This window comes from Dermacentor silvarum, chromosome 2, assembly GCF_013339745.2.
Source record: "Dermacentor silvarum isolate Dsil-2018 chromosome 2, BIME_Dsil_1.4, whole genome shotgun sequence".
NCBI lineage: Eukaryota > Metazoa > Arthropoda > Arachnida > Ixodida > Ixodidae > Dermacentor > Dermacentor silvarum.
In genome coordinates, this window is record NC_051155.1 from 252,838,304 (window position 1) to 252,858,423 (window position 20,120).

The following is a 20,120-nucleotide window of genomic DNA, read 5'->3' on the forward strand; positions in this document are numbered from 1 at the left end:
AAAGTTTGGAAGATGCTTGGTTTTGTCTGACACGTTGGCGCAGCCATTTCATCGCTTGTGCTGGATTTTCGTGAAATGAAGAATCCGGTAATCCAACAATGCTTAAGCGTGTTCGTGGCAGTCGTCCGTGCAGCAAAACGGCGGGTGCAACTCCCGTTGTGGCGTGAGGTGTGCAGCGGTAGACCCCCAAATAGTCTGTCACGGCGACACGGATATCACGCCGCTCGTATACTGCCATCTGGACAACAGATTTGAGGACTCTGTTGAACCTTTCTACAAGCCCGTTTGCTTGCGGGTGATAAACAGAAGAAAAGCAATGGCGTATGCCACGTTCCTGAAGGAATTCTTCAAATTCAGCCGAGCTGAACTGCGGTCCGTGGTCGGAAACTATTTCACTCGGGTAGCCTTCACGAGAAAACACTTGTAGCAGAAAGTTCTTGACTGTCGCCGTAGAAACTTGTCTTGAAAAGAAAACTTCTGGCCATTTGCTGTGATAATCAATAAGCGTCACTGCATAACGGCATTTGATGGGAGCTTGCTCAAATGGGCCAATAATATCAATGGCAATCTTCTCCCAAGGGTTGTCAGGGAAAGCTACTGGTTGCATAGGTGCTACGGTTGGCCGTGCTGATTTGTCACATGACTGGCAAACAACACATGTTTTAACCAGTTGTTCCACGTGGTTATCCATTCGAGGCCACCAGTACAACTCTCGCAAACGGCTTTTCGTACGACTGATCCCCGGGTGTGATTCGTGTGCGACTTCCATCAAACGACGAGTAAGGGTACCTGGAACTACGATCCTGTCACCACGGTAAAGCAAGTCGTGTACAATGGATAGTTCTGCACGTACATGAAAATATGGCATTAGCTCCGCTTCCAGAGATTTTTTATCCGGCCAAGAGGACAAAACAAAGTCCATGACTTTTGCGATTGTACTGTCAGATGCACTCTCCGCTTGTAATTCTGCAATGGTTAACATCGGAGAAAGAAGGCAAACAAACTCATCTTCCGCAACCTCATTGGTTTCTCCTTGCAAAGGCAGTCGAGAGAGCGCATCAGCCACCACATTATCGCTTCCCTTACGGTACTCTACGGTGTAGTTGTAACAAAGAAGTCGCGCTGACCAACGTGAAATTCGCAATGGCCGATGTCCAACACCTTTGGTTGACAGCAAGGTGACAAGAGCACTGTGGTCGGTTCGCAAGACAAAGGGGCGACCCCAAAGGTACACGTGCCAATGTTCACAGGCCCAAACACATGCTAAGGCTTCACGTTCGCCTGCAGAGTACTTCCTCTCTTGTGGGCTCAAGGTACGGGAGGCAAAGGCAACCGTCTGTAGAATTCCCTTGTTATCTTGTTGCAGCACAGCGCCCAGTCCATACCCGGAGGCATCGGTCGTGACGATGGCGGGTAGGTTCGGGTCAAAGAAATGTAGAACCTTGCAAGTTGTCAGCAGTGATTTCAAACGAACGAAGCTCTCTTCGGCAGCTGGCGTCCAAGCAAATGGCTCGTTGCCTCGAAGCAATGCCCGTAAAGGTTCCACAACATCCGAAAAATGGGGAACGAACTTGGAATAAAATCCCGCCAGACCAAGCAGGGAACGAAGTTCATTGATGTTTGAAGGCGCCGGAGCTTCTTTCATCGCTTGGATAGATGACGCTAGTGGAAAGAGTCCTTTGCCGTTCACAACATGTCCCAGAAACGTTAGTTCCGTGACGTCGAAAACGCACTTCTGGTTGAGTTTCAGGCCCGCTTTAGAAAGTCGTTGCAAAACGATGCGAAGATTTGAAAGATGGTCTTCTCGAGAACGACCATATACGATAATGTCGTCGATGTAGAAAAGTACACCTTTGCACCCTTTCAGTATGAGATGCATCATCTTTTGAAATGCTGATGGGGCTGAAGCCAAACCGAAACATACTCTCTTAAAACGAAAAAGCCCGTCGTGCGTGATGAAGGTAGTCAGATCACGACTCTCAGGATCGAGCTCTAGTTGATGGTAGGCAGACGCCAAATCCAGTTTCGAGAATCGCTTGGCGCCAGCTAAGCTGTGCAGCAGCTCGTCTGTCTGTGGTAGTGGAAAGCTGTCAACAATTATAGCTTTATTGGGCTCTCGCAGATCAACACACATTCGTATTGAACCATCCTTCTTGCGAACAACCACTATAGGAGAAACCCACTGAGAGGCGTCAACGCGCTCGATTATGTCTTGGGCTTCAAGTTTCTGCAATTCAGCCGACACTTGTTCCCGAAGGGTAAACGGCAGCCGTCGTAGCTTGCTGGCAACGGGTGGCACGGAATCACGAACCTTAACTTTGTGTTTGAATCCTTTGGCAAGTCCGAGCTGTTTGTCAAAGAGGTGTTCATACTCTGAACGTAGCTCAGCTGGTAATGTAGGAGTGCTGGAGGCTAATGCAAGGCACTGAAGCGATTTACCTTCAATATTCATCTGTAGTGCCGCAATGGCGTCTAAGCCCAGTACAGTGGTGCCTTCAGATACCACATACAGAAGAATACAAGCAGTTCTGTCTTGGAACGCAGCTGAAGCGACAAAACATCCTCGAACTCTTATCTTGGACTTGGAGTAGTCGAAAAGCTGCACTGAGGTAGGTTTCAAAGGGTAAGAGCTTGCAAAAAACTGGTGATAGAGTTCTTCAGTCAGGATAGTGACAGAAGATCCCGTATCAACTAGAAACGAGATAGGGTGACCTTCCACAGCGACGGATGCGTAAATGCCATGCTTGTTTCCATTGACAACACAAACTGTTTTTCCGCTACTGTGGGAGCTAGCGTCGTCGTCGTCATCAACTTGTCGAACTTCAGCTGAATATCCAGACGACCTACACATAAAATCTAAGTGGCCAATCTTCTCGCAGCGACGACATCTGCGCTTGCGGGCCTTACATGCAGGACTGTTTGCAAGATGATCAGTCGCTCCACAACGATAGCAAGCTCGAAGGTTCGTGGCACCTTGTACGGGATGCTCAGATGCTTTGGCTTTGCACTTATTACAAGTTGTGCGTTCATTTGGTTGTTCAGAAGACCGAGAAGAGCTTTGCGCGGTGTTAACGTGATGAACTGAAGCCTCGTCGCAAAATTCCTTAGCATGACTCACGGCTTCTTCGTACTGATTAGCAATTGTTATAGCTCGTGAGAGCGTCAGTGATGAGCCCTCAAAAAGTAACCGCTCACGTAAATGATGATTCGTCGTTTTCGAGACAAACTGATCTCGTAGCATCTCATCAGCGAGGCTTCCGAAATTACAGTCTGCAATGAGGATTTGTAAAGCAGAGACGTATTCTTCCACTGTCTCACCTGCATGCTGAGCACGGCGACTGAAACGTTGTCGAGCCACGATGACGTTGACTGAACGCTTGAAATGATCCGAAAGCAGGGCGATTGCAGAGTCATATGCGTCATTCGTCGACCCGGTGTCACCTGTGCTCGAAGGACTAGTAGCGGGAGCAGAGCCAGACTGCAAGTCCGCTGGCTTCAGTGTAGAGAAGATCCGCTGCCCCTCCATACCAAGGCATGTGAGCAGGATAGCTTTTCGGCGTTCGGCTGGAAGCTCTGAAGCTCCAGAAGCCACCATGTACGTCTGAAAGGCCTGCTTCCACTGGTCCCATGGGACAGCCGGATGACCAGGCGAAGGCAGGAAAGGCGGTGGCGGTTGCAATCCCGGAATGCTCATTGTGGTGATGCAGCAGGAATCACCAGGACTGTTGCACTTGCATGGGTTGAAATCTCGTCGCCAATATGTTGTATTTAGAATACAGAGGAATGATGCATCCGATGCCTGAACATCATCTTCTTTATTTAGTGTCCCCGCGCCACCATCTTCATCTTCTTTCCTATACAACACAAAGCCGATGGTGCATAGTAGAGCACTGACGGGCTCGGGCCTACCCGAAAACCCGGGCCCGGCCTGAAGCTCCGGGTTCGGGACGGGTCCGGGTTTGAGGTGATTGGCTTGGGTCGGGCCGGGCTTGTTCTTGCGTGTTGCATGCGTTCATGCGCAAGTTCTCGTTCGCGTTTCCGTACTTACATTTTCCGTCGTGGGCAAAAAACGGCACAATTCTTTCATCGTCTACGAAAGCCTGCCACTTCAACTTTGCTTCAATTTCACTATGATTCACTTCAGGAATTGAAAATGTATGCATCGCTGTATACGCTGACCTAGCTGCACGGAACTCTTTATATTGAATGCTATGTTTCACTGGTTTCTCGATAATATAACCAAGGAATGAGTTCAATTAGCAATGTGATGAAATCTTAGTGCTCATTTTATATTATCACAGCGAAGTAAGGGCGCGGTAGCTAAAACCTCTTTGAGACGCCGCCATATTACTCAGGTCACAAATACAGGAGCTCCAACAAAGCGCTCGCATTGGTACACCTCTTGGTATACTGAGAGAGAGAGAGAGAGAGAGAAACATTTATTTAGACCATCGAGATCGTTGATCTTGAGGACGAGTGGGAGGTGTCCTCATCCCAGGACTCCACTGGCCATGGCTGCTCGACGTACTTGATACTTAACATTCCGCTGCGCCGTCCATGCAGTTTCTTCCACTCGCCTTACCTCCTCACGACGTCATTTCACCATCTCGCTCTGCCTGGCTCTGGAAAGGTGGTTGCCGTCGTGTTATTTTTTTATGCCTTAGGGTTTTCTCTCCGGTGCCTGCAGGTGCTTCACTTTACAGAAATTAAGTTAACCACCCTGAGTTACACTAAGTGCGACAGATAAGTGGACAAAGAAAGTGACTTTCTATAGCGCCATTGGCACGCAATATCAGCTCAGTTTTACCTGCTATGACTGTTTAGAGCGCCGTTTCCACAAGACAGCCTGGCATTCCGTAGAAGCTCACCGAAGGTTTCGCTGCTGTATTGAATCATACAACTATCCGGCGCTGAGGACGACTAAGGCAGACCGTGTCCGTATGAGGCAGCAACGCGTCACTCCGGCTTGCATAGGCCAATCCCAGCATAAAGTGGCCCTAAGATGGCTCGAGCCCAGCCAGAGAGCTTCTAAAGACGCATTTTCGACGTGAGCATGACAAGTATTCCATACAAATGGAACTGTCAAAGAATTGCTTTGCTGATTTTTTTTATTATATAGATAGCAAGCATATATATCTTGAATTCTTTTTTAAAAATAATCAACTTGATATTTTGCTAATGGTAACAGCAATCGTAACAGCACCTGATAATTTTACATGTATGCAGCGGACAATGCATGAATACATGCTTGAATGAGTACATTGCTTGTGGGTAACTGAAGCTTGTGTCAAATCACTCCTAAAAGAGTAACGTTTGGAAGAAGTTTTTTGGGTTAACTACAACACGTTATCAGGGCGTGTTGTACAATAGCAGGACGTGTGCAATGCAAAGAGTGCAAGGCCTTTCTAAGCATTGACACAAGTAAGACCGGAATGTCTCGCTTGCACAGGCACAAGTGTAAATCAACGGGAAGATCTGCTGTGCTAACTTTCTTCTTTTCTGTAAAGAAACCTACGGTTCCTGCCAGCCTAAAAGATAGCTTGGCGACAGCGTGTGTCAGATGGTACGCTAAAGATATGAGGCCCTTGGTTGTCGTGCCAGATGATCGATGTTTTAAGCTTGCCGATGAGCTTGTCGCTGCCGGTGCGCGGTACGGAAGCGTATCCGCCAAATAATCACTTGCACACTCCCCCGACGGTGTCTTGCAAGGCAGCTGAAGTGGCCGGTGATTTGCGAGAAACGCTGAGGCCAGTGATCAAGGCAGTGATGGAGGAAGACCGTTGTTTCATGAAGGTCGACAGGTGGACTGACAATTGTAAGAGAACAACGTACATCACAGCCACTGCTCACATCGTGAAGGACGACTGGCAACTAAAATGTTTGCTATTATTTACGAGGTTTTTTTTCCTCGAGCAAACGTCATCAGTGCCATTCGACCGTACAGGAGCATCAGCTGCGCTGCACACGTCCTCAACACCATCCTCCGCCACATCTTTGAATGGTTTCTTGAATGAGCCTGTTTACCACACGTGCGTGGGCAGTTGCAAAAATGTAAAGACCGTCGTCACCTTCCTGAAGCCGAGCGGGCTGGTTAGCCAGCTACCCCAGGGTGCAAATCAAGGAGTACCAGGTGGAATTCAAAATTCACCATGCTGAATTTTGTGTACACGCAGTACGAGAAGGTAAAGTCCCTATGGATTCCAGAAAAAGCTCGCTAATGGAAGAAGTTAGCAAAAATACTATAAAGGTGATAATTGACTTTTTGGCATCGTTTAAAGTAGCAACTGACATGCTCGAGGAAGAGAGGCACTCTACCCTGCCACTCATTCGGCTCTGTCAAACAAAGCTGAAGAAGCATTTCACGCTTATGCCAGCTGACGCATCGACAATTTCACCAAGGGAAACTGTATCTGAGTGAACTCCACAAGACAGCCTGCTAATAAAGTGGGTACAGGTTCTACAAATCATTTTGCCTGTTACAAAATGTGCTCCAAAACGCGCTTGACGATTCCCACCACTGTATTCGCAGAAAAAGTACAGTATCCCGCAGCTGAATAAACGCTCCTCGTACCTGTATGTCATGTCATCTTTTTCCACCATGACGTTTTGTAAAATAAATTACTGAAGGTTAAAGTACTTGTTAGCGACACATGCGCCAACAAAAACTCAGTTGTTGCTATTTGAAACACCTTGCTCTCGACGGCCTCCGTTCGGGCCTCCGTCGGGCCTGATTTGCGATCGGGCCGGGCCGGGCCGGGTCGGGTAGGAGAATTTTTTTTCGGGCTCGGTCCGGGCCCGGATCTCGCTTTGAGTCACTGGGCCAGCTCGGGCGGGTAAACATTCACGTTGGCCGAGCCCGGGCCGATAATAACGGTCCGTGCAGTGCTCTAGTGCATAGCACCGCAAGTTGTGACTTTCGTTTGCAGCCGCTCCCTTGAACGGGACAAAACGGGGGGGAGGGGGGGGGGGGGATGCCAGTTCCCAGCTTCATCATCATCATCATCATCATCATCATCATCATAATCCTATTTTATGTCCACTGCAGGACGAAGGCCTCTCCCTGCGATCTCCAATTACCCCTATCTTGCGCTAGCGTATTCCAACTTGCGCCTGCAAATTTCCTAACTTCATCATCCCATCTGGTTTTCTGCCGACCTCGACTGCGCTTCCCTTCTCTTGGTATCCATTCTGTAACCCTAATGGTCCACCGGTTATCCATCCTACTCATTACATTGGCCTGACCAGCTCCATTTCTTTCGCTTAATGTCAACTAGAATATCGGCTATCCCAGTTTGTTCTCTGATCCACACCGCTCTCTTCTTGTCTCTTAACGTTAGTCCTAAGATTTTTCGTTCCATCGCTCTTTGTGCGGTCCTTAACTTGTTCTCGAGCTTCTTTGTTAACCTCCAAGTTTCTGCCCCATATGTTAGCACCGGTAGAATGCAATGATTGTACACTTTTCTTTTCAACGACAGTGGTAAGCTCCCAGTTAGGATTTGGCAATGCCTGCCGTATGCACTCCAACCCAATTTTATTCTTCTGTAAATTTCTTTCTCGTGATCAGGGTTCCCTTTGAGTAATTGACCTAGATAAACGTACTCCTTTACAGACTCTAGAGGCTGACTAGCGATCCTGAATTCTTGTTCCCTCGCCAGGCTATTGAACATTATCTTTGTCTTGTGCATATTAATCTTCAACCCCACTCTTACACTTTCTCGATTAAGGTCCTCAATCATTTGCTGTAATTCGTCTCCATTGTTGCTGAATAGGACAATGTCATCAGCAAATCGGAGGTTGCTGAGATATTCACCGTCGATCCTAACTCCTAAGCTTTTCCAGTCTAAGAGCTTGAATACTTTTTCTAGGCATGCAGTGAATAGCATTGGAGAGATTGTGTCTCCTTGCTTGACCCCTTTCTTGATAGGTAACTTTCTACTTTTCTAGAACATAAAGAACATAACTCGTGCTTTTCCAGCAGCAGGGTTACATTCATATTGCGCCTTTTTTTATCAGCGGAGCTGTTTAAGTCGTGCCCTAGTCCGTGACATGCGAACAGAGAAGGTGGGCCGATCCTGACGGTAATGCAGAAAGGGTCCGAGCGCAATGGCACATACCCCGATGAACTAGCGAAGCTGAGCCTGGTTAAGTCTAGCAAAGCATGGTTTGGACTACTTAAGCTTAGTCAGTCATCGATAGCCAATCGAGAGCCAATCAATAGCTTATCAATAATTGATCAATGATCAGTAAATTCTGGAAAATTCTGGGATGACTTGGTAGCGCTTAGTCTAGCCCAAATACGTGGCCAATACCTCCAATCAATAGCTAATCGATAATCGATAAATAATCAATAAATTACGGAAAATGCTGGGAATTACTTGGTCGTGCTTAACCTAGCCCAAAATCCAGTACTAGCTAGGTGCCCATCAGTTCCACTGTCACGTTAGCATTGGGCCTCCAGTGCAAAAGCTACGCAAATTTTTTTGCCTTCCAAACGTTTCCAATTCATGGCCCCATGGACATAAGGTTTTTTGCTCGTGGTTTTTTTTTTTTTTTTTTACTATTCGTATGACGCACATTTGCTCGTCCTGAATCGCGATTGTATTTGTTAGCTTTCCCACACTGTTCTGCTGTCTAGTTAGCTACGATGTGTTGAGATTGCTTTACACCTGCTGCCATCTTATGTGCCCCTTAAGTATTGTCATTTGACAAGAATAATTTTTCCGGAACTACAGCTCAGCCAAGAAGTGCGTTTAGAGGCGAAAATAAATATATGCTTAACAGAATATATACTGCTACTGCATGGAAATTCGTCAGCCAGTTTTCGTACTTGTGATGTAAATGCACACCTTGGCTAAGATAAGTATTGATCTCTAATGCCTCGCAGGCAGCTTAGCAGTTTTTAAGTGCATAGCTCTTTATGCGGCCCGCGCTGTCGGCGTCTAATGTGTCATATCATGACGCTCAGAAAACACAAGCGCAAAACAGGGCCAAAACATGCCAATACCGGGTAAAATTAAACTAACTAGATTCAGAACAATAGAAAATACAGGAATACTGATGAATTAATCGAATTAATTAACAGAAATTCCTTCAAATCGCTTCTAACAAGCCTAGCTGATACGGCGCAGCGCAAGAGAGGGCACCACCACCCCACAAGTGGGAGCATTTCGCTCGCCGTACTGCCACTCGAGTGTCCAATCAGCGCGCGACATCTGACAGGAGAGGATGAGCGCGCCTAGAAAACCCGTTCCTTCGCTCCGGGACGCTCTTTTCCGCCATGGACGCCAAACAGAAAGCACGCTTGGAGTGAGCGCGGGCGCTCGCCCCTGAAAGACAGCGCCGACGCAGGGCTGTCTTTCAGAAACTGAACTTCAGAAGCTGAAGTTGCTCGCCAGCGCAGGCAAGCTAATCCCAACATATTAAAGGCTCAAACACAAGCTGCGTGACAGCTGTCGACAGATGCCCACAGCGTCGACCCTAGATAAACACAGGATAAAACATAAACACAAGGAAAACACAAGGGAAACACCGATGAATCACTGCTCCGCACTTCCGCAGCTTTCCCAATCAGTGGAACTGCATGTCGACGACAGTTCTGCTTGTGGCTGGTGCTGTTACATGTCCAAGTTTATACAGATCCTCAGAATTTTGAGAATGACAGCCCATAAACAAATGTCATGAAACAAAACACCGGCAGCACATGCCTTTTATGTTAAGTGTTCTCGGACTGAAATATTAAAAGTGCGAAACAAGAAAATACGCAGTTTCGTCTGAAAGGCGAGGCATCAATTGCGATAGCAAATTAGTAGCGAGCTATACGGAGTAGGGATAGTAGCTTTTTCGGCTGTATAAACTTGGACACATTCGTTTACTAACTGAATTAACAACGATGATGTCAGCGTGCACGCGCAAACATGAATAGATCACGCTCGAAGACCGCACACAACCGCTGTCAAAACGCTGGCGTGAGCAAGCGCGCAAGCAGCAGCGAGCGAAGGTTCATGCGGTCTATCGCTGCAACGCAAACTGAGCGGCGAAAGGGCCGAGCGCATACAAAGGTAGGAGCCATGTTGCACATCACTTTCAAGATACGGTGCGCGCGACCGCCCGTCGCCGCGCAAAGTAGAAGTACGCAGTTAATTGTTCGCAGAGCAAAATCCGCACGTCCTCCCTCCCGCGCTGCCTTCCCGATTTCCTCCTTTCGCGTGGGTGATTGAGTCGCCAGTTCCCCTTGCGCCCGGTCGCAAGATACGCATTTGGTGCCGCAGCTAAACGTCGCCTCCCCTCTATGCCTCCCGTCCCCCAACGGCCTTTCGCGCGACGGAAGAAGTTGTGTTTGCTCTCCACCGTGCGTTCGCTCCCCGTGAAAGCGCGCGTCCCTCGCGCGCTTTCACTCGCACATACAGCATACGGCCAGTGAGACTTTTTTTCTACACGCGGACATGACCATCGGATCGAGTCTGAACCCTTAACAGCTTCGTTGTAAAAAAAAAAAAAACTAGAAATTCATGGTTTGCCAGTGTGGCGAAATGCGCATCTTAAAGCAGAGCTATGTACCCTTGCAGAGAAGCTGGAATTGCGTCACTGCTCAAGTGGCGATGTTATCGCCGTACAAAGCCTTCCAGCGAGGTCTGAGTCAACTCCAACAGTCATTGTCCGCTTTGCGACATTAGCAATCAGGAAAAGCTGGTTTAAGGCACGTGGCAAACTTCGAGAGCTTTATGAAGCTAACTTGCTGCCAAAGCTGTTTTTAAAGCGAAGCTTCTTATGTCACCCTCATGTGTCTGTGAGCGCCGAAAACGCACTGCAGAACAGCCAACTTACGCAATAGAACTATCTGCGCATCTGCGGACACGATCGTAGAGCACTACAGTTCACATTCGCAGTTTAACCGATAAGAACAATGGGAACTGCAACGCCACGCTACCCAGACGAACTGTATATATGTGCATTGCATTACGCGCGTCATGCAATGCATTCCAGACCGTCACCATGGGTAGGCCGCGGGTGCAGGGTAGGGCAGAAGAAGCTGCAGTACGCGAACGTATAAGCGCAAGGGCGATGGTGCCCGTAAGGTTGATCCCGTGTATCGGCAACGGCATGCAGTCCATGAAAGTATGAGTGTGTGCGTGTAATCAACGACTGCATGATCTAAAATAAAGGCTATGCAGCTTAATGAAATGTGCATTCATTCAACTTCAACGTTAAAAAAATACAATCCTAAAAAAGCAATCAAATCCCATATGCATCGCATCGGGTCGCTCAGCATTTCTTGGATTCGTTGCGTGGTCGTTAGCTTTGGACTTTGACTGATTTAGTTTGCATGGGCGAAGGCTCATGCAAACTGTAAAGAGGATGTTGAGAAAATTGAATGAACGAGTCCACAACCGCTCGGACTGTTTCAACTGAATTTCCAAACTTTGATACTTTCAAAACCAGCTTTGGCGCAAATTGCGTGTGAGTCTTTTCTTTGGTTAATCTCAACATTCGTAGCTTTCGCAAGTATTGGGACAAATTTAAAGCTATTGCAGTGGATGGGGTTGGATTTGTGGATGTTTTTGTAGTCACTGAAATTAATATTCCGTATTCCAGTGATGATTTTTTTGTGTATTGAATGGTTACAGTGCCAGTTTCATGATGCGTTCTCAACGCCCAAGGGGTGGAATCGCCGTTTTTCTAAACAAACGCGATTCCGCATCTCAACTTGATATAAATTTTACACATGCTGAATGCCTAGCTTTAAGAATTAATGCTCTGAAATTTCCTCATAATCTGCTGGCCATATACCCCCCGCAATCATACAGCGTAAGCCGTTTTGTACTAGAATTATAGGATGTTTTACACCGTTTTATTAGTGAAGACAACATTTGAATTGCGGGTGATCTGAATATCGACACTTTGTGTCCCGGTCGGGTTCCGGTATCAGATTACTTCTCTGCTCTGTCCGCTTTTGGTTTGGGAAACACAATAACCACCCCCTCGCGCGAGGAAATCGTTAATGGTAGAATGACACAGGGTTGTTTGGACCCCATTGTTGTATAGGCTCCAAATTGCAACTTAGCTTCATGTGTGATTGTACAACGTCTAGCTGACCACTATTATTATTGCGATAGCAATTATATGGACACTTCCACCAGATTTCTGCCGTCGGCGTCGCCGTCGCCGTCGCCGTGAGGTTCCGTATAGATAAAATCTTCGCCGTGTGCCGTATGCCCGAGAGGAAGCGTGCGGGGACTCACGCTGTCACGGAGAGCGAACGCACTCAATCTTCCGCGCGCAAGCAAGGAAGCGGGAAGCGAGCGCCGAAGGGAGCGGGGGGGGGGGGGGGGGGGGGCATTTCTACTCTGCCAACAACCGCGCTCGTCGCTCACTCGCACCGTCTCTTATCTCCACACGGCTCTGACCTTTATGCGCTGTGCATTCGCCGCTCAGTTTCCGTTGAAGCGATAGACCACACGTACCTTCGCCCGCTGCGGCGTATATGCGCTTGCTGCCAGCGTTTTGACAATCGTTGTCTGCAGTCATTCAGTGTGATCTATTCATGTTTGTTTGTGCGCGCTCACACGACAGTTAGTAATAGTCGGCCCACATTTTCCAACGCACGCTATACATGCAATGCTGCCCGGATCGGTAGTGCAGCGCTACAGGTGTGTCCCTTCGCACGCGCTGCCCACGGGAAGCGCTTCTCATCAACACCACCGTTTCACACGCGCCTTCTCGTGGTCATCGAGTCTCTCTTCATGTCGGTCTACTTACGCCGCAGCACACCTGCTTACTTAATCAGCTCATGTTTACTACAATTCATATTGCTACCAAAGCCGCTCACCTTACTTCGTATGACATTGCTGTGTTGCTATCGCATTCATTGCTTCGCCCTTAGGGTGAAACTCTGACATTTTTCATGCCATGTCGTTTTTCTGAGTACCACACCTTGTGAATCTCGGAATAACACACAAGATTTTCCAGCTATGAAGTCGCGGATGAATGTGGTTGATCAAGGCAAACTGGAAGAATTAGTTGAACGATTTGATTGGTCATCGATTATAACCTCTGATTGTCCAAATGCAACTTACAAGAAGTTCTGCGGTCAGATAAATAGTTTCGAAAAAACTTGTGCGAAAGTTGTTATATGTATAGTAGTAGTAGTAAACAGCTTTATTGAGGTCCTGAGAAGCTAGGCAGGGGGGCCTGCTAGCCGTTGGCTAGTCCCATGTCGTAACAGAGGCCGTGCCTCTCCGCTCGTTCACGGGCCCTCTGGACAGCCACGAGTTGGACGTCTTGTCTGGGATCTGTAATGACTTTCGTCCAGTCTTCTTCTTGGTTAAAATCCTGTAACACACGGCATGTGAGCAATGGGCATGTAGCCAGAGCATGTGATTTAATGAGCCAAATTCAGTGCCACAATCTGGGCAGAATGGATCAATGTCGGCGTGAAGCTTGTTCGGAAAGCCCATAGAGGGGTAGGACCCCGTCTGGAGCATGCGGAGCGTGCTAGATTTGTATCTGCTGAGCATATGATGGGGGAGGGAAAACTCTGCATATCCCCTCTGTAATGTTATGTGATTTCGTGAAAAGTAACTAGAGGATCATTGTGGACGAGCTCCCGAACTCACCCGAGACACCGCCCCGTCGCGGCATATGAAACCTCACGCACGGTCGTGGGCTATCTCATTGGGGTTCAGGTGACCCGGTAATACGTCTGGTCCCATGTGAGCTGGGAACCAGACTATGTGATGAATAGTGTCTTAGGGGGGTTTGTCGTTGATAATCCTGGCTGCCTGTTTGGCTATCAATCCGGATGCGAACGCTCTAATTGCCACTCGGGAGTCTGTGTACACTGCAGTGCGCGTTGTATCAAGTAATGCGAGAGCTATAGCAGTCTGTTCCGTCACGTCGACCAACGAGGTCTTTAGCGAAGCTGCCAAGAGGAGTTCTCCCCTGTCATTGACTACAGCTACGGAAAACTTGTCGGAGCTGGCATGTCGCGCCACGTCAAGAATGGTCTCCGTTCCGGATAAGTTCTTTAGGAAAGCCCTAGCCCTCGCCAACCTTCGGCCTTAATTGTGTTGTGGGTGCACGTTTCTTCGAAAAGGGTCTACAATAAAGAAATTCATTGTTTGATTATCAAGTTGCGTGGTCTCTCCCTGATTAAAACTAGGACGGAGGCCTGCCGCATCCAGCAGTCTTCTGCCTGCTTTGGAGTTTGATAATCTAATAATTTGTGCTGATCCTTGTGCTTCAATTAAATCCGGAGTGGTGTTGTGTACTCCCAACTTCATGAGTTTCTCTGTGCTAGCCGTGATTGGAACGCCGAGCGCCTTTTTGACACTTTTGCGCATGAGCGTGTCTAATTTACCTTTCTCTGTTTTGGTCCAATTGAGGTCCGCGACTATGTAAATGACATGGCTCATGAGGAAAGCATGGTGAGCCCTAAGCCTCGCCTATGCCGCCTTTCTTGTTGGACACTCTCATAATTAATCTGAGAATGTTCTCTGTTTTCGTGGTGAGATGAGCTATAGACTTTGCGTTGCAGCCCTTCGAGTCTAATAAAAGCCCTAGAATTTTGATAGAGTCTACTCTAGGGATGGTATACCCATCCCTGGTACGAACGCTAATGGGCACCTGATCGAGTGGGGTGAGTCCCCTAGCACCTCGTCTAGCCTGTCTGTACAGCAGGAGTTCCGACTTTCCAGGCGAGAGTGCCAGTCCCGTACCATCCAGGAAAGACTCTGTAACCTCTAGAGCCTCCTGTAGAGCTTGTTCGACCGTCGCCTCCAATCCTCCGGGACACCAGATTGTAATGTCGTCAGCATATAATGCATTACCAACATAAGGAATTGTTGCAAGGCTTTCCGACAATTTGCGCATTGCTATGTTGAACAAAAGGGGTGAGATAATTGCCCCTTGGGGAGTACCGCTTCTTCCGAGTGTGAAAGACTCCGACACTGATTGCCTCAACTTTATGAGCGCCATCCTGCTCTCAAGAAAGGATTCAACGAAGGAGAAGAATTTAACTCCTAAGTTCAAGGCCGATATCTCCTTAAGGATATAGTCATGTGTAATTGTATCGAAGGCCTTGGATAGATATAGTGCGAGGACCCCTTTTACATCTTTGCTTTGGGAGTCTATGATCGGTGTTTTGAGCAGGAGCATGACATCCTGCGTGGAAAGCAAGAGCCTGAAACCCACCATATTGTACGGGAATAGCTCATTCCGCTCGATATGTCTCGATATCCTGTTATATGTAAGCGCAGAAAGAACCACAACTGGTTAACACCAGAGGTCCTATAGGGAATGGCTTTTCGAGACACACTTTGGAAGCGGTTAAGGCGTACGAAAAATAATCATGCCCTTCGAGTTGAATACACAATTGCCAGAAACAGGGTGGTAACCATTATGGGAAGAGCAAAACGGCAGTACTTCCAACAGCAGTTCAAATTATGTACTAAATGCCCAGATAAAACATGGTCACTGATTAATTCTTTTCGTGGAAAATAAGGTCGAGCCTCTTCCATGGCCGATGCTTTCTCATATAATTCAGTGCGTACGGCAGATACCGGTAGGCCATTGTACACGGAACGAAGCGATAGTGGCGTCTGCGTTTCTGCCTCTGATGACGATGTGTCTGAGCTTGCTAGAAAACTGTTTAGTTTCAGACGGAACAAACCAGCTGGCATGGATAGAATCTCAGTTTATTTTCTTCAACGTAATTTTAATTCAGGCTCCGCTATTATTCTTTTTATGCTTTATGAATTTATAGAAACCGCGTCTTTGCCATCCTAGCTGAAAACTGCAATTGTCAGGCCATTACATAAAGGCGGAAAAAGAGGTAACGTTGAAAGTTATAGACCTATATCGATACTGCCAGCACTATATCACAAATATTAGAGAAGTTTGTGTTGGAATGCATGACCTCATTTCTAGAGAAGATTTTAGTTATCTCAGATCGCCAGTTTGGCTTTTTATCAGGACGAGGAACCATAGTCTGTTTGGATGAATTTTGTGATGAGCTGTATTCTGCTTTCGAACAGAATATGTTTGCGTGTGCTCTATATCGGGATATATCGAAAGCTTTCGACACGGTCTCCACAATATTTTTCTTGAGAAGTTGCGCCTGCTGGGTTTCAGAGGACCATTCTATGACTTCTTAAAAAATTATCTTAGTCATCGAACACAAGTTGTTGCCTTGGAAAACCATACACCAGCCAGCCGCAAGCTTGAATTGAGAACTGGCGTTCCACAAGGGTAAATTTTGTCACCTTTGCTTTTTAATATATTTATGAATCATCTCACTTCATCTGTATCCAATTGTATAGTTTTTCGATACGCAAATGACACGGTGCCACTAAACAAGCATATATCGTATGTGAAAGCGATTAGTTTGCTACAGGAGAGTGTGTGCGATGCAATGGCATGGTTTGAAAATACCGGTCTTACAGTCAATTCAGTGAAAACGAAGGTTGTCTGTATCAGAAATCCGCTAAAAGCAGCAGTTAATACCATACCGCATTTTTTGCACTCACACAAGAGACATTTATGTAATCGCTTTCCAATAGAGTATGTGGATTCGATAAAATACCCCGGATTATTTATTGATAATAACCTTTCCTGACAAAGCCATTTAACGCACATCTGTACTAGACTCACGAGTGTTGCATGTTTATTATGTAATATTAAAAAAGTCATTTCTTGCGATGTCGGTTAAAAGAACGGTCATGCCCTCCTCGCTTACAGTGTTTTGAAGTGCGGTATAACAGTTTGCTTTTTCTTCTGTTCATTGGCAGTGCACAATCGATGCCATTTTAAAATATTCTGAAAAGCGTCGCTTGCATTTCTCCTGTGGTAAACAGTGCAGATCTGTTTTCGTTCCTTTGCTTGCCTTCCTTTATTTGCTGTTTGTGCAAACAGTTGTCTTGCGCCACTTTTGGAACTCCGATTTCAGACATGCCTACGCAGTGCCTCGATTACTCCGAAAAGTTCCCCGTTTTATTGTGCCCCGTTGTGCTACAAAGATATGGCAAGGTTAGAACGTGTGTTTACGTTCCCGAAATTTTCAATGAACTCCCAGACGATATACTCGCTGCGACCTCAAAGCACACCCTACGGAATATGTTAAATCATCTTTGACTCGTGTAATACTATCTTTTCAAGCGAAGCATACTATAACTCACAGATATTGGTGCGTTCATGTACGCACAACATTATCATCTTCATCATTGGCTCGAGCATCGTTGTCTTCTTGCGCAGCTGGCTCATTGGAGCCACTTGGTTTGCGCTCGTGCTCGTGCTCGGCACACGCTCATGCCACTGCTCCCGCGTTCGTCGTCGTCGTCTGCTTCCACAGCTGGCTGTGTTGCCGCTAATCAAGCCAACGTAGAATTTCACTTCTCTTCTGTCGTCGTAATATGGAGGCCGCGTTTAGGAGGGTATGAACCATTGTTATGACAATTTTTTCAAGTTTGATGACACAGATCTCCGTGTCGGTATTACAACGGGGGTAAGCTGACGCCATTTATTGTGACCTCAGCAAAGCTTTTGATATAGTGAGCCGCTCATTGCTTCTGATCAAGCTTACGCACTTTGGTGTGGACTTGTCAATATCTTGCGCAGATATCTTGATAGATAATGTTATGTTAACGCGAATTGTGAAACGTCTTCTTTTTACATGGCAACTAGCGGCGTCCCTCAACGATAAGTATTAGGACCACTCCCTTTTTTTTAGTATTTATTAATGACATTCCTTCCGCTATTCGGAATTCTTCATTCTTTCTATATACCGATGACATCAAGATTTTTAAGCAAGTTTATACTGTTGATGATGGTCGCATGCTGCAGTCTGACCTGTTTTCTTTTTCTAACTGGTGCAAAGATCTCACCTTGAATGCTGCGAAGACGAAAGTCATCACTTTCACACGCAAAACAGCAAGCATTTCTTTTTTTATTTTGTACATTCTGTACCTTTGTGTAAGGTCTGGGAGATCAATGATCTCGGTGTACGTTTTGATACAACCTTGCACGTTTCTGATCACGTTAAATGCATTGCGATGCTGGGTATGCGCTCTTTTGACTCTGTTTGCAGACTATCGAGGGACTTCAATTCTCCTGCGCCATTCCGCAAGTTATACGCAACAATCTGTCTTCTCCAAATCGAATACGCGCTGGTCGTCTTGAATGGTATTTCTAGATCCAACAGTGTCATTATAGATCGTCTCCCAAAAACATTTCTAAGCATATATCATCACCCCTTTGCTAACACGGACACTGGACCTTGTTCTAGCACTTTGATTATTGTCATTGCCTTTACTTCGCTACACAAGGAATCACGCTGCTCTTCTGTTCCTTTTCAAACTCCTTCACGGTGTTCTAACCTGCCCCGAACTCCACAGTTTATCATGTTTTAAATTCCCCGCTAGATCACCAGAGAACATCGGCCTTTTCATGTTCCTGCATGTCATCGCCAACACTCAACCGTCCACAGGATACTGAGCCTTCATAACGCTTGATTTAACGCGATAGCGTTAAGGGCCCACTGTCGCAGAAATCCGGTGTCGGTGTAGGCGCCGGCAGCGTTGTCCGTTAGAGAAAGATCATACCGAACCGTGCATCCCGAACCACGCAGGCCCTCCGCGTGGCACATAGGCGTTACTGCACTAATTGAATTTCTCGAAGTAAAATGCGTCAGAAACTTAGTAAAGCACGACTTACACACAACCTACAGACATGATAGCGTCGGATTGTAATTTGAATATACGAGAAAAAATATTTCTGTTACGCGGAAACTCACACAAACCCTTTTCCAGCAGCAGGTCTGCCTTAGTGGGAGTGGCACGCCCCGCTCGGTTCCTTGCAACGCCATTCAGATAGCGTTCGCCTCCGCGCATGCGCGGCAGCGGCGGCGGCCGTCCTGCGGGGGTAAGCAAAAATAAAGAACCAGAAAGATCGCCTTCGTACATAGCGTTCAGCGCCAGCGTTTCCAGGCAAACATCACGGTTACAGAAGTTGCAGTTGCCGGGAAGCGTGAGAAGCAGTCTGGTAGCTTTGAGTGTTATCACAATCCATTCTTAAAGGCGAAGCTTAAGCATTCTCCAAGTTTTCATGGTCTCGATATTTTATTGCGATAGCAATTATATGGACACTTGAACCGGATTTCTGCCGTCGGCGTCGTCGTCGCCGTCGCCGTCGCCTCGCCGTCGCCGTGAGGTTCCCTATAGATAAAATCTTCGCCGCGCGCCGTATGCCCGAGAGGAAGCGTGCGGAGACGCGCGCTATCACGGAGAGCGAACGCACTCAATCTCCCACGCGCAAGCAAGGAAGCAGAAAGCCAGCGCCGGAGGGAGCAGGGGGGGGGGGGGGGGGGGGGGGGGGGCGCACTTCTCTGCCAACAACCGCGCTCGTCGCTCGCTCGCACCGTCTCTTATCTCCACACGGCTCTGACCTTTAAGTGCATTCGCCGCTCAGTTTCCGTTGAAGCGATAGACGGCACGTACCTTCGCCCGCTGCGGCGTATGCTTGCTGCCAGCGTTTTGACAGTCGTTGTCTGCTGTCATTCAGTGTGATCTCTTCGTGTTTGTGCGCGCTCACACCACGCTTGTTCATTCAGTTCGTAATAGTCGGGCCACATTTTCCAACGCACGCTACACACGCAATGCTGCCCGGATCGGCAGTGCAGCGCTACAGGTGTGTCCCTTCGCACGCGCTGCCCACGGGAAGCGCTTCTCATCAACACCACCGTTTCACACGCGCCTTCTCGTGGTCATCGAGTCTCTCTTCATGTCGGTCTACTTACGCCGCAGCACACCTGCTTACTTAATTAGCTCATGTTTACTACAATTCATATTGCTACCAAAGCCGCTCACCTTACTTCGTATGACATTGCTGTGTTGCTATCGCATTCATTGCTTCGCCCTTAGGGCGAAACTGTGACATTTTTTCATAACTCACTGTCATTGTTCAGTTCTGAGCTTTGCGTTACTGTATCGTAGTTTCACACATTGTTCAACTCCCCTTCTCCTCCTTTATCTTTTGTATTTACCTTGCAATGTATGTACACTCTTCTTCACATAATTGCTCTTTTTATTCATTGTGTTTTCATATTACTTATAAACCCTTGCAGGTTTGTT